An 11,516-nucleotide genomic window follows, 5' to 3' on the forward strand; every position below is an offset into this window, starting at 1 on the left:
GAAGTACTATATCTCAAAAAAGTTAGAAATGAACATGAAAAAAGTGGCCTAATCATGACAAAGACTCTAAAGTCAAAAAAGTATGTGAAGTATTTGAATAAATGATTTCATAAAATGTGAGAATGGAAGGATGTCATATTTCTAAATTAGTAATTTTATATAATGTGATTTTAATTATATGAAAGTAAACTAATAAATTAAACATAAGTAGATACTTCACTCTTTGCCTATATTCCTAGAATATGCATATTCAAGTTGACATAAAGCCTTTTTACAAACGCTCTTGTTGGAAAACTGAGGGCCACCCTATAACAGAGGGTACCTTACACATGAGCATATATGGTACTCTGCACCTCAGATAACTGAGGGTGGCCAATAGTTGGCTTGTGAGTGAACGGAACTGCAGGCAGTTGTCACAATACATTAAAATCCCTAAATTAAAATCCCTAAATTAAAATAATTAAACCAATTATTATCTGTTGAAAATTCTTTATGATACCTCTGTGCTGTGTTAAACAGGGGTCCCATGTCCACTTCTGAGTTCAGCTATAGCTGTATCGACAGTCTCCACGTACACTGACAGTTTCCCACTTCCACCGGGCTCTGCCTCTCTGTTTCTCTGCTCAAGAGCTTTCTTTGGTGTCTCTGGAGCTTGCTCAGGCTAATCTTAGCAGCCCTAAAGTACTGAAGATTTAATATCCCTAGGGAAATGGTGGATAAAGACCCCAGTTTCTCCACTGCTTGGTGGACAATCCTAATGTGCAGTCTATATAACGCCAGCAGAGCCAAGCCCCAGCTGCCCACCGTGGTAACCTGCTCATTAACTCACCTCTTAATGGGCTTTCTTCCCTCTCCTGTGTCATTTTCTCCATTCTCTCACTTGTGCTTCTTGAGGTTGTCTCTCAGATAAACTATTTTGAACTCAAGTCCTCATCTCAGGGTCTGCATGCATAAACTGCTTTAGCATCATGTGGCAATTCTGTGTCCCGTTTGAAAAACAGCTACCTATCTGCAGAAATCAAGGTAAACGAGCTTTACCCTCATTCTTTACACCTGAGTTACTTAAATCTTTGGAAATTTCTCATCAATTCCTCTCCGTAAGTATTTGATAAACCCTTACTACTGCAGAGAGTCATTCTGTGTTATAGAGTATACCCAGATGAACAAAACAAAGTTCTAGCCTCAAGGACCTTATACTTGAGAATGGAACATGAAACAAGGAGGAAGAAAAGAAAGCAATATTTAAAGAAGATTCAGACCACAGAAGAGATGTAAGTTCCAAGGAGCAGAACTACTTCCAGCTGACTAGTATTTCATCACTACCCAGACAGAATCATGCTTTGTTTTCTGATGTGATCTCGGCTCACTGCAACCTCTGCCTCCCAGGTTCAAGCAATTCTCCTGCCTCAGCCTCCCAAATAGCTGGGACTACAAGCATGCACCACCATGCCTGGCTAATTCTTGTATTTTTAGTAGAGACGGGGTTTCGCCATGTTGGCCAGGCTGCTCTCGAACTCCTGACCTCAAGTGATCTGCCTGCCTCAGCCTCCCAAAGTGCGGGGATTACAGGCATGATTGTTTTCTAACTTAAATACATTTGATTGAGGACATTCATCTTTATATAAACGCAGCACTGATTCATAGGTCAGCCCAAATACAGTAGATGGTAATACAGCCTTATGGGCAAACAATTGAAAATGAAAGGCAAAGCATTTTGTTGTGAATTCCCTAAGTGACTGCTCCAGGTAAACCAAGGAAACCAATAAGGTTTCCCTGCTGTCCCTTGAGGATGCCAAACATGTTCTTATCCAGCCTTTTCATTTTTGATATCCTCTCTGCCTAGAAGACCCTTCCGCCAAAGATCTGCAGGGCTTACTACTTCACATCTTTAAGCTCTTTCTGCTTAAGGTCTTCCCTGACCATACTATATAAAATAATGTCACCCCCCACCCACCCACTATCGTCAGTCTATTGCTCTGTTTTATTCTTCGTCATAGCACTTACCACCTGGCATGTTATGTAATTGCTTATTTATTTATTTTTAATCTCCTTCCACTAAAAGCTCTGTAATATTAAGGACATGCCCCCCCCCATATTCCTTGCACCTAGAATAGTTTCTGGCCCAGAGAAAGTGTTCAATGGGTATATGTTGAAGGAATGAATAAATTTCATCATTAAAACCTCAAAATCACCACTCATTACAGTTGAAGTTCCATAAACTCACCTGGAATCATGACAATCCCATAACTCAAGGATCTAAAGGGTTCGCAATCATTTTGTGAAAAATGTGGGGTTTTTTAAAATAAAGCTTCAATGTATATATCAGGTATGAATAAATAGTTTTAATGCTATCATAAACTTGTACAGGCCACAAAATGCAACTCATTCGATGTCCATTGTGTAAGAATGAAATCCTGAAATTTAAAATTTTAGATACTGTAGCTAGCTTACTTAAAAAAAGTTTATTCATGTATTCATGTGACAAATGTATATTGAATGCATATGATGGGTATGGTGTTGGGCGAGGTGCTATATTTGATTTTTCTTTTGAAAACTGACTTTACATGTACGTCACTGTAAAACCATACTCTACCATTATAGATAGAAAAAGCTCATCCTTTAAAAAAACACTTACATTTTTCCCCATTGTTTTACTATAAATTTCTTAAAATTTAGCTCAGATCTCTGAGAGAGAATATTTACAGGAAATACAAGTGGAGTCTTTAGATAATTTTAAAGGTAAACATTCTTCTCTTTTTACTGCATTTAAGGGAATGAAGAACCACTGTATTTAGCAACATTAAATGCTCACTATACAAAAATTACTTAAGTAGTTGTCAAACTCCAATTATATAGTGTTAATTGGTTTCACTACAAATTCATGCTTTTCAAACACATGAGGTCCTCATGATTGGGTAGATCTTTTATTTACTCCTAATTGACTCACTGTTCTGTTTCCACAATGCCCACAAGTCTTTGTCATTCTACTCCTGGCTTCAACCTGCCCATCTCTCTTTTGACTTTACTTAAAAGACTGTGGCCAAATCCCTTCCTTTCCACCTCAAAATTCCTATGCTTCTGTCTCAAAAGAATCCTTCCTTTGCTTTCATCTAGTATCCTCCCATCTTCTTGAAGACTTAATTCCCTCAATTGAGCCTCTCCCTTACATTTTCAATCTCTTTTTCCCTCGATGGATTGTTCTCCTCAGCTTATAAAGCAGGCTCAAGTCTTCCTATACTAAAAATACCACTTTCCCTCTACTTCACCATTGTTGTGATATATCATACTCTCTCTCCTTCTCTTTTACCTCCCAACTTATTGAAAATGAAGTCTGTTTTCACTGCTCTCCATTTCCCTTCCCCCACACCTCCCTTCAATCCTTGCCCCTGACTGCCACTTCCACCTACCACAAAGACAATCAAGGAAATCCAAGAGTCAAATCCAATGGCTTTGCCTTGCTTGCACCGTCACCCATGGGGTGTGCTGTGTGAGTGACAGGGGCTCTCCTCACCCCTGCCAGCTTCCATGACACTGTACCACTTTACTTCCATCATTTTTCTCCAACTGCCCCTTGTTTAACGTGGTTCCTGTCCTCTTCTTTGTCTTTCCCCTCCAACATACAGACATCCCTCAAGGATCCTATCCTACCTTTGCTTCTTCTTTCTTCATTTTCTTTATCAGTGATTCCTGGGATATCAAAATCGCTCCTAAGTAGATGACTTACAAATCTCCTGGTAGCTCTAACCTCCCTCTGTATTCTAGTCCCTTAACTTGGACAAGCCTGTCATGCTCAAAAAGAAACTTCTCTCCTCTTCCTTATCCTCTGTTATATCTTCTTTCTGAAAATGACCCAACTGCTCTCTCAGCTAAGCCTGACAATGATCTTTGGCCTCCCTTTTCCCTTCCTCACTTTCCAGTGACTGTTCAAGCTCCTCAGATAATTCCCTCACACCACCTCTTAGGTATGTTCCCTTCTTCCCTCCCACTGCCTCTTTCCATCTTTCCCCTACTTTTGACAGGAGGGTCTGTCTCCCTCCTGCCAGCCTTTTCCCATGTCATTCCATCCAACATAATACTACAAAATTATTGCCCCAAAGCACAGTTGTGATACTGTCAATCTTTCTCCTCTCAAATCTTCTATAGTTCCCCAGTCCTTACTGAACAAAATCCACATTCCTTAGCTTGGCGTACAAGTTGCTCCACCACCTTGAACAAACCTCTCTTTCTTGCTTTATCCCTCATTGCATCTCTTGGCATTCCTAGCGCTGCAGCCAAAGCACACCATTTTTTTGTTTCCTGTGTAGGCATACACCTTCCACTGCCAGGCCTGTGCTACACTGTTCCTCCCCCAAGCATGCCCTTCCTTCTCTGCCAACCCAAATGCCACCTTAATCACAGCTCAAATGCTATATCCCATGTAACCTTCCCTAATTCTTCCATCAGAAGTCATTTTGTACCCTGTGAACTCCCACAGCTCTGCAGGAATACTGCTTTTTCAGCACTTAATCATTTTTCACTATTTTTACAGTTAGTAACATATATTCCTCTTTTCTCCTTCTAGAACATGATCCACTTCTGGCCAGGATCTAAGACTTAGCATTCTTTGAACCTCCAACCCTTCTCAACATTCTCTGTCCCCTATCCAAAGGTACAGTGGATCTGAGATGCAGGAGGCAATTAACAAATGTTTGCTAATTAATTATTGTAACCCAGAGAGTTAACTTCAGATTTTATGGCTTGAAATTCTCTCAGTTTTAGCAACAATTACTTCTTCTTTGTAGGATAAAAGTCCTATCTCCCCAAGGTACTACAGTTAATTCCTTTTGGCCCCAGAGGTCAATTTTCAAATATCTCTTACCCCTAAGTCTTCTGAAACAAACAAACACAATAACAACAAAACAAAACAAAACAACAACAACAAAAAACCTTAAGAGACTCAATAATGGAAGAGAAAAGCACTGATGCTACTTTAAGTGAAGGAAAGGCATCCATGCACAAAAAATGGCTTGCTGCAGGCCACAGCAAAAGGTACAACCATTTATTAGAGCTGTTTCATTAACCTTATACCAGTGCAATCTTTAGAAAAGGCAGATATTGCATTTTTAAAACTATCAGCCTGGGCAACATAGCGAGACTCTATCTCTGAAAAAAATAAACAAGTATCTGGGTATGGTGCCATGTGCCTATTGTCCCAGCTACTCAGGAGGCTGAGGCAGGAGGATTGCTTGAGCTAGGAGTTTGAGGCTGCAGTGAGCTATGATCACACTACTGCACTCCAGCCTGGGTGACAGAGGAAGATCCTGTCTCAAAAAGACAAATAAAAATAAAAATGATCACATTTACATTAGAAAAGAACTGATTCCTGAGTCATCGATTTTGCGGCTGTGTAATTCCTCTTTCTCTAAACAGTGTATTTACCTGTTATAAATTCCTCATATTATTAAATATATTCCTCATATTATTAAACTTTCTTGTAAGACATTTACATCCCTGGTCTTACTTGCAAATATAAAAGATGATGACTTTTTTTAAAACCAAAATCTCTTAGAATGGCTTTTAAATTCCATAAGTACTTTTCTCAGAAAGAGATTTGGCATAACAAATAAGAGAGTAAAGAACTAAGATTCAAAATTCATTTTTATAAATCTATCCTTAAATCTTGGATGACAGCCAACAACCAATCTCACATTAAAATCTTAGAAGGCTTGACTTGAAGAACATGGGGAAATTTACTTTACATTGACAGCTTCAAGAACACCTAGTCTATATATCATTAAATAAGATACATAGGAAGAAAAAAAAAGCATATGTGGATAGCCCTAGTTTTATTATTTTCACAACGATATCATGCAACCTTTGCCCATAAAAGAAAGCAAAACAAAAATTTTTTAAAAGAAAAATAAATCTCTGGTGCCAACATGTTGTATATTTACTTGTGTAGCCATGACTGCTACGGGCTTTTCGAAGAGAACCGGGCAGCCAGTTTGGATTCCGACAGCAATGCAGTAGAATTTAAGGTGTTATGACTAAAACATGTCCTAAGCAGATTAAGCTAGTCATACGACATTTTAATAAAGAAGTGTCGAGATATTAAGTGTAAAGTGCACTCATTCCTATGAATACCGCAGGAGAAATACAGGCGAGGGGGAATCACACTGCCCTGGATACACATGAATATGCCATCTCCCTGCCTATCTCTACCCAACCCTACAAACACCAATCTTTACCACGCAGAGACAATTAAACAGCCATAGACTCTGCATGCATTTCTGTGTCCTTGTTCCCACTGGGTGAGTTGTTGCCAGCCTGACATTTTTCCATATTCCCTACTAGTGGGCTCTGTCAGGTAGGAAAGCAGGGACTTTACTGACCTGGGACCCCATCACTGTGGGTCTCGGGAGATTTCAGTTTCCAAATGATACACGGCACCACCTAGCTATTGTGACAGCTGGGAGAGTGGATGTCACCAGCAGTAGAAATAAAGTATCCTGTTTCCTGAGGAAAACGCCCAGGCTGTGTGATGCTGACCAAGTGGGCACCAAACATTTCTCTGTGTGATATTTTTCTTCTTTCTAAAAGACCGCCCCCCGCCCCACCGCATCTCTCTATATGTATACACCTCCAGAGTTCATTCTAAAAGAACCAACACAAAGACCATCCATCCTCTAGCCATAAGGTTTTCAGTGCTTAAATGTGGAAGGAGAAGGTCTAGCTAGCATTGAAAGTTGTGGGGACAGGAAGAGGAATCTGATCATTCAACAACCTTCTCCTTCAGGTCAGACAAGAGAAAAACAATAGAAACTGCACAGTCAGGGAGTACAAGACCCTTATGGAACAGGTGCTAAGGAGAGAAGTAGTATCACAGGATGGAAGGCCCCTTCAAAACCGGGTACACCAGCAAGTCCAGAATGTGTAACGGTTATCCTATTTCCCTGCCATGTGCCTCAAAGCAACATGCTCACTTCCACATCCCCATGTCATGAGGCCGGAGGAAGGGGAAGCGAGAATCCCTACACTGGGCCATCCACACGCAGGAGCAGAACAGACACTGTGCTCAGAGTTGCAGGGTCAAAATAACAAACACTGTCCCACAGTCTTAGCCGGTGACATCAAGTCAGGGCAGCGGCAGATCTCTGGGTTTGGGGCGCAGTTTGGGGAACGTGGATGCAACCACACGCGTACACACACATATACAGGATTCTACACACCGGCCCCTACCCCATTGCCTCCCTCCACACTTCACACACCAAGTGCATCCTGCCCATCTCACCGTTTCCATCATCACATTCTTTCTCCAGGAGAGTCAGCCGAGAGATGAGGGGGTCCTAGCGGGGATTCCTGGAAATGTCACCCCCCATCACCTCCGTCCGCCACCCCTATCCCCTCTGCTGTACCTTTTACACACACACTCTCACACACTCACTCCTGCCATGACTGTCATCAGGCCCGCCTGCTGCGCCCGAAGCCCGGCATCTCAGCGGGCACCGGACCCCAGGCGTCTCGCCCGCAACGCCGTCTTCCCCCGCCTCGCTAGCTGATGGTTCCAGGCACTGCCTCCTGGATGTCGCCTGCTGCCCCCGCTCCTCCGCACTATTGTTCCAGGCAGCCCCTCTCGCGTCCGGGGGCGCCCTTTGGCGAGGACCCGGGCTCCGTCGGGGGCCGCATCAGCGCCGGGCACCCCTTCTCACCCACCCCTCCCTGGCTGTGGTACCTTGCCTGACAGCTGGGTCCGCGGGCCCGCGGGAGCAGGCGGCGCTAGTGACAGCGCTGGTGCCAAGCCTGGGAATAAAGCTCCGCTCCAGCCGCTGCTGCCTCCAGCGCCACCATCTTCTCCCGCCGCAGCCGCCGCCGCCGCCGCCGCCGCCGCCGCCGCCGCCGGGACCGCAGCCGCCCTCGCCCAGCTCCGGCTCCGCAGCCGCTGCTCGGACCCCTCCGGTCTCGCGGCCCCACCCCCTTTCCCCACCCTCCCTCCCTCCCTCCAGCTAGCTCGCTCGCTCGTCCCTCGTGACACGCGCCGGGGCCGGGCGGGCCTGCGAGGGAGGGCGCGGGGGAGCGGGAGCGCGAGCGCGCACGCCGCCTGCTAGTAGCGCCCCTGCCTCCCACGCCCACTCGCGTGCGCGCGCGGCCCGCGAGCCCGAGGCGGCTGCACCGCTGGTGTCCTCTGTGGGCCGCCGGCCGCAGCACCCCTGCCCCGGCGCCGGTGGGCGTGCGGCACACCCGCGCCTCTCGCCTTCCCTCGCATTCGGGTTCGAAGGGCCCGCCCTGCCTGTGTTCCACAGCCCCATCCTCTGGCTCCCGGCCGGACGCAAGGAGGGGAAAATGCAGCTGCATCCCCGAGGGGACTGACGGGGGCCTCCACCCTCCTCGGTGGCAACCCAAGGGGTCCCCAGTTTCCTAGACAGCAGCTGTGGCCAACCTCTGCGCGAAGGAACGGGCCACGCTGCAGGACCACGAAGCCAGGCAGCCGCGTCGACTCCTGCAGGGTATTCTCTCCTGAGTGACTCCCGAGCTTTCCCGCTTCCCAGGCCCCTTAGATACCGCCTGCGCTTCAAATTCGGAGATTGACCGCGTCTCCGGAATGCGTCGCAGTCCTGCGAGTTCCCCGCCAGGGGGAGAGCCGCGCGGGCTTGGGCCTGAGCGAAGCGAGCCGGGCTGCAGCCTTCCAGGGGAACTGCCGAGTCCCGCCGGGGACAGCGGAGAGCCTGCGGATTGTGAAGCCGGGGAAGGCTCGGCTTGGTTTTCCTACCCGCTCCTCAGTTCTGGTTGATCGGAACTTGAGTGTCTTTGAGCTTAGCACAGGCCATCCGCCCTAGATATGGCTCCTAACTCGAGAGGCCACCCTTTGCAGCAGGGACCAGGTGGCAAGTGCTGTGCATTAATGAAAAGCTGTGGGCTAGACAGGCCCCGGGAGGCCTGGGCTCTGGCGCCAGCCCCACCTGTAATTGGCAATGCAATAGCTAAATCATTCCCCCTCTTAGAAACACAGATTTTTCCATAATAATGTTATAATGCACAAAGCCTTGTAGTTTGCAAAGTCCTCTCCACACATATATTCTCCTCCAGTAAAATGAAGATAAGCGCTGGTTATCCAGATCCCTTGGGAAATGTATCTTTTACCACACCGTGTTTCCATATTATTTTAAGCACAACGTCTCTAGAGAAGTCTGGGGGTGTAGCCTAAAGCATTCTGAAAGCCTTGTTTTAGCTTTAAAATTCATATGAATTTTGCATTGTACTTTGTAATTTTTTTTTTTTTTTTGCTTTAGTAAAACAATAGCTACCTTCTCAAAAAGATTTTAGTAAAATTTAAAATTATATACTAGGAAGATGTCTGCTTGTCCTGTGACATTACTTATATTTTTTCCAGTGAATACTTATTTGGCATATGTACGAGCGAGACATGGTCCTTTTCCACCAGAGCTCACAGTACGCTGAAGGAAATAGGTATTCAACTATCAGACTGGCCAGGCGCGGTGGCTCACGCCTGTAATCCCAGCACTTTGGGAGGCCGAGTCCGGCAGATCACTTTAGACCAAAAGTTTGAGATCAGCCTGGTCAACATGGCGAAACCCTGTCTCTACTAAAAATACAAAAATTAGCCGGGCGTGGTGGTGCACGCCCGTAATCCTAGCTACTCCGGAAGCTGAGGCACGAGAATCGCTTGAACCGGGAGGCGGAGGTTGCAGTGAGCCGAGATCGCGCTACTGCACTCCAGCCTTGGTGTCTCAACAAACAAACAAACAAATAAAACAATCAGACTAAGTGCAACTGTGATAAATTCTCAACTGTAAAGGCGCTAAGGTGCACGGGAAAACCTAATGTGGACTCCAGGACTAGGTAAGGCTTTCTAAGGAAATGACATTTCAGATCCCCCAGGAGAGGCAGCATTGAGACACTTCCAGGTAAAGAGAAGGAAATGTGAAAAGGCCCAAGCACGTGGGGCCGAAGTGAGATGAAGCTGGAGAGGCAGGCAGACTTTGTGGACCGTTTTTAAATAATGATTTTGTCTTATGAGCCTGGAAAGTCAATGAAGGGTTGCCAAGAGTTGGGAGCAGGCAAGCAGGATCACATTTCGGTTCCTGAAAGATGGCTGAGGTGGTTTGTGAGGAACTGATTCGTGGAGGGTCAGGATCCAGGGCGCAGAGAGTCTGAGCTTATCCTACTTAGTGTTTAGGGTTTTCTGTTTTTGCACTAACTGCTCTTTTGATTGTTTTTAGTTCTTGCCTCTGCTCTCCTGTGTACCCATCTAGGAGGCTGTCAGAGTGCTTCTCTGTAATAGTTTCCATTTTGTTACTTTTAATCCACTGCAGTTTTAGGAAGGAAATCAACCCTGTTAGAATTTCAGGTTAAATAAGAGAATATAGGTTCTGAGTGAGAGGCTCTTTTCTGTGCATACACTTATTGCCGTTTGGTTTGCTATCTGAGAGATCTTTCTGCTTATTTTCTACTTTTTGTGTTGCCTTTCCAGTTAGACTAGGTTCTTAGATGCATGAATAAGGGTTACATTATTGCTTTAATAATATCCTGGAATCTTACCTCTCAGGATTTTTGTGTAAAGAAAGTATGTGAAATTTCTCTGCTAAGTATTCGGTGCCATATAAAGAAAGGTAATAATTGTTAGTTATAATGGTAGCTTAGAGACCTCCAAAACTAATTACTTAACCAAATGTTCATATGTGGAAATTTCCCTCCCTCCCCCACCCCCATGAAAAACACATATTCCTATTTCTTCTGGGTAGCATGAATCATTGTCTTAAGTGCTCTTGTTACTCTCTGTGCCTTGGCTGGCAGGAAACTCAAAGCCAAATTTTCAGATCATTGTAGGAAATGAGTGGATCCATATGGCATGTAGATCCATGTCTTAATCCCTCCTTTGGTCTTGTTCTATTCTATCTATAGATTTCCTGTGCCTGCTTTATTGATGTTTTTCTTTTTAGTAGATCTCTTATAAGGCACTCCAATCCACCACTCCAATCCACCTTCTCCTGTTAACAGGGTCGAAACTGCTATTCAAGTGTTTCAGGAAGCAGTATATAAAATACTGGCAGCCAGGCATGGTGGCTCATGCCTGTAATCCCAGCACTTTGGGAGGCCAACGTGGGAGGATTGCTGGGGAGTTCAAGACCAGCTTGGGCAACATAGTAAGACCCCCGTCTCTCAAAAAAAAAAAAAAAATTAGTGGGCATGGTGGCGAATTCCTGCAGTCCTAGCTACTTGGGAGGCTGAGATGGGAGGATTGCTTTAATCCAGGAGGTTGAGGCTGCAGTAAGCTATAATCGTGCCACAGCACTTCTGCCTGGGTGATAGAGCAAGACCATGTCACTAAAAATAAAATAAAACACTGGCAACCTGCCAACCATTGAAGCAGGTAACAATAGTATAGACACTGTGCCAAGTGACTTGGGTTTAAAGTAAAGCCTTAACCACCACTGCATGTGCACCTAAAGTCTCCGTGCATGCCAGTTTAAAACCTCGTATTATTGGCAAACTTAAGTATGTCTCCCAATGGCTCATAG

General features: G+C 45.1%; 1 protein-coding gene across 3 annotated transcripts in view; it reads right to left on the reverse strand.

Moving 5' to 3' along the window:
• APBA1 (amyloid beta precursor protein binding family A member 1) overlaps positions 1-8,511 on the reverse strand; it is a 229,499-nt gene extending 220,988 nt beyond the window's left edge. Inside the window, exon 1 of one of the 3 annotated variants that reach the window (XM_054520022.2) lies at positions 8,417-8,511. The gene's annotated coding sequence lies outside the window, so the exon portion shown is untranslated. Of the gene's footprint in view, positions 1-7,711; positions 8,355-8,416 lie in introns of those variants that run through there. The other 2 variants (XM_024252888.3, XM_054520023.2) reach the window with 2 other exon arrangements.
• Positions 8,512-11,516: the final 3,005 nt, after the last annotated feature.

The sequence above is a fragment of the Pongo abelii genome, chromosome 13, assembly GCF_028885655.2.
Source record: "Pongo abelii isolate AG06213 chromosome 13, NHGRI_mPonAbe1-v2.0_pri, whole genome shotgun sequence".
In the NCBI taxonomy this organism is placed as follows: Eukaryota; Metazoa; Chordata; class Mammalia; order Primates; family Hominidae; genus Pongo; species Pongo abelii.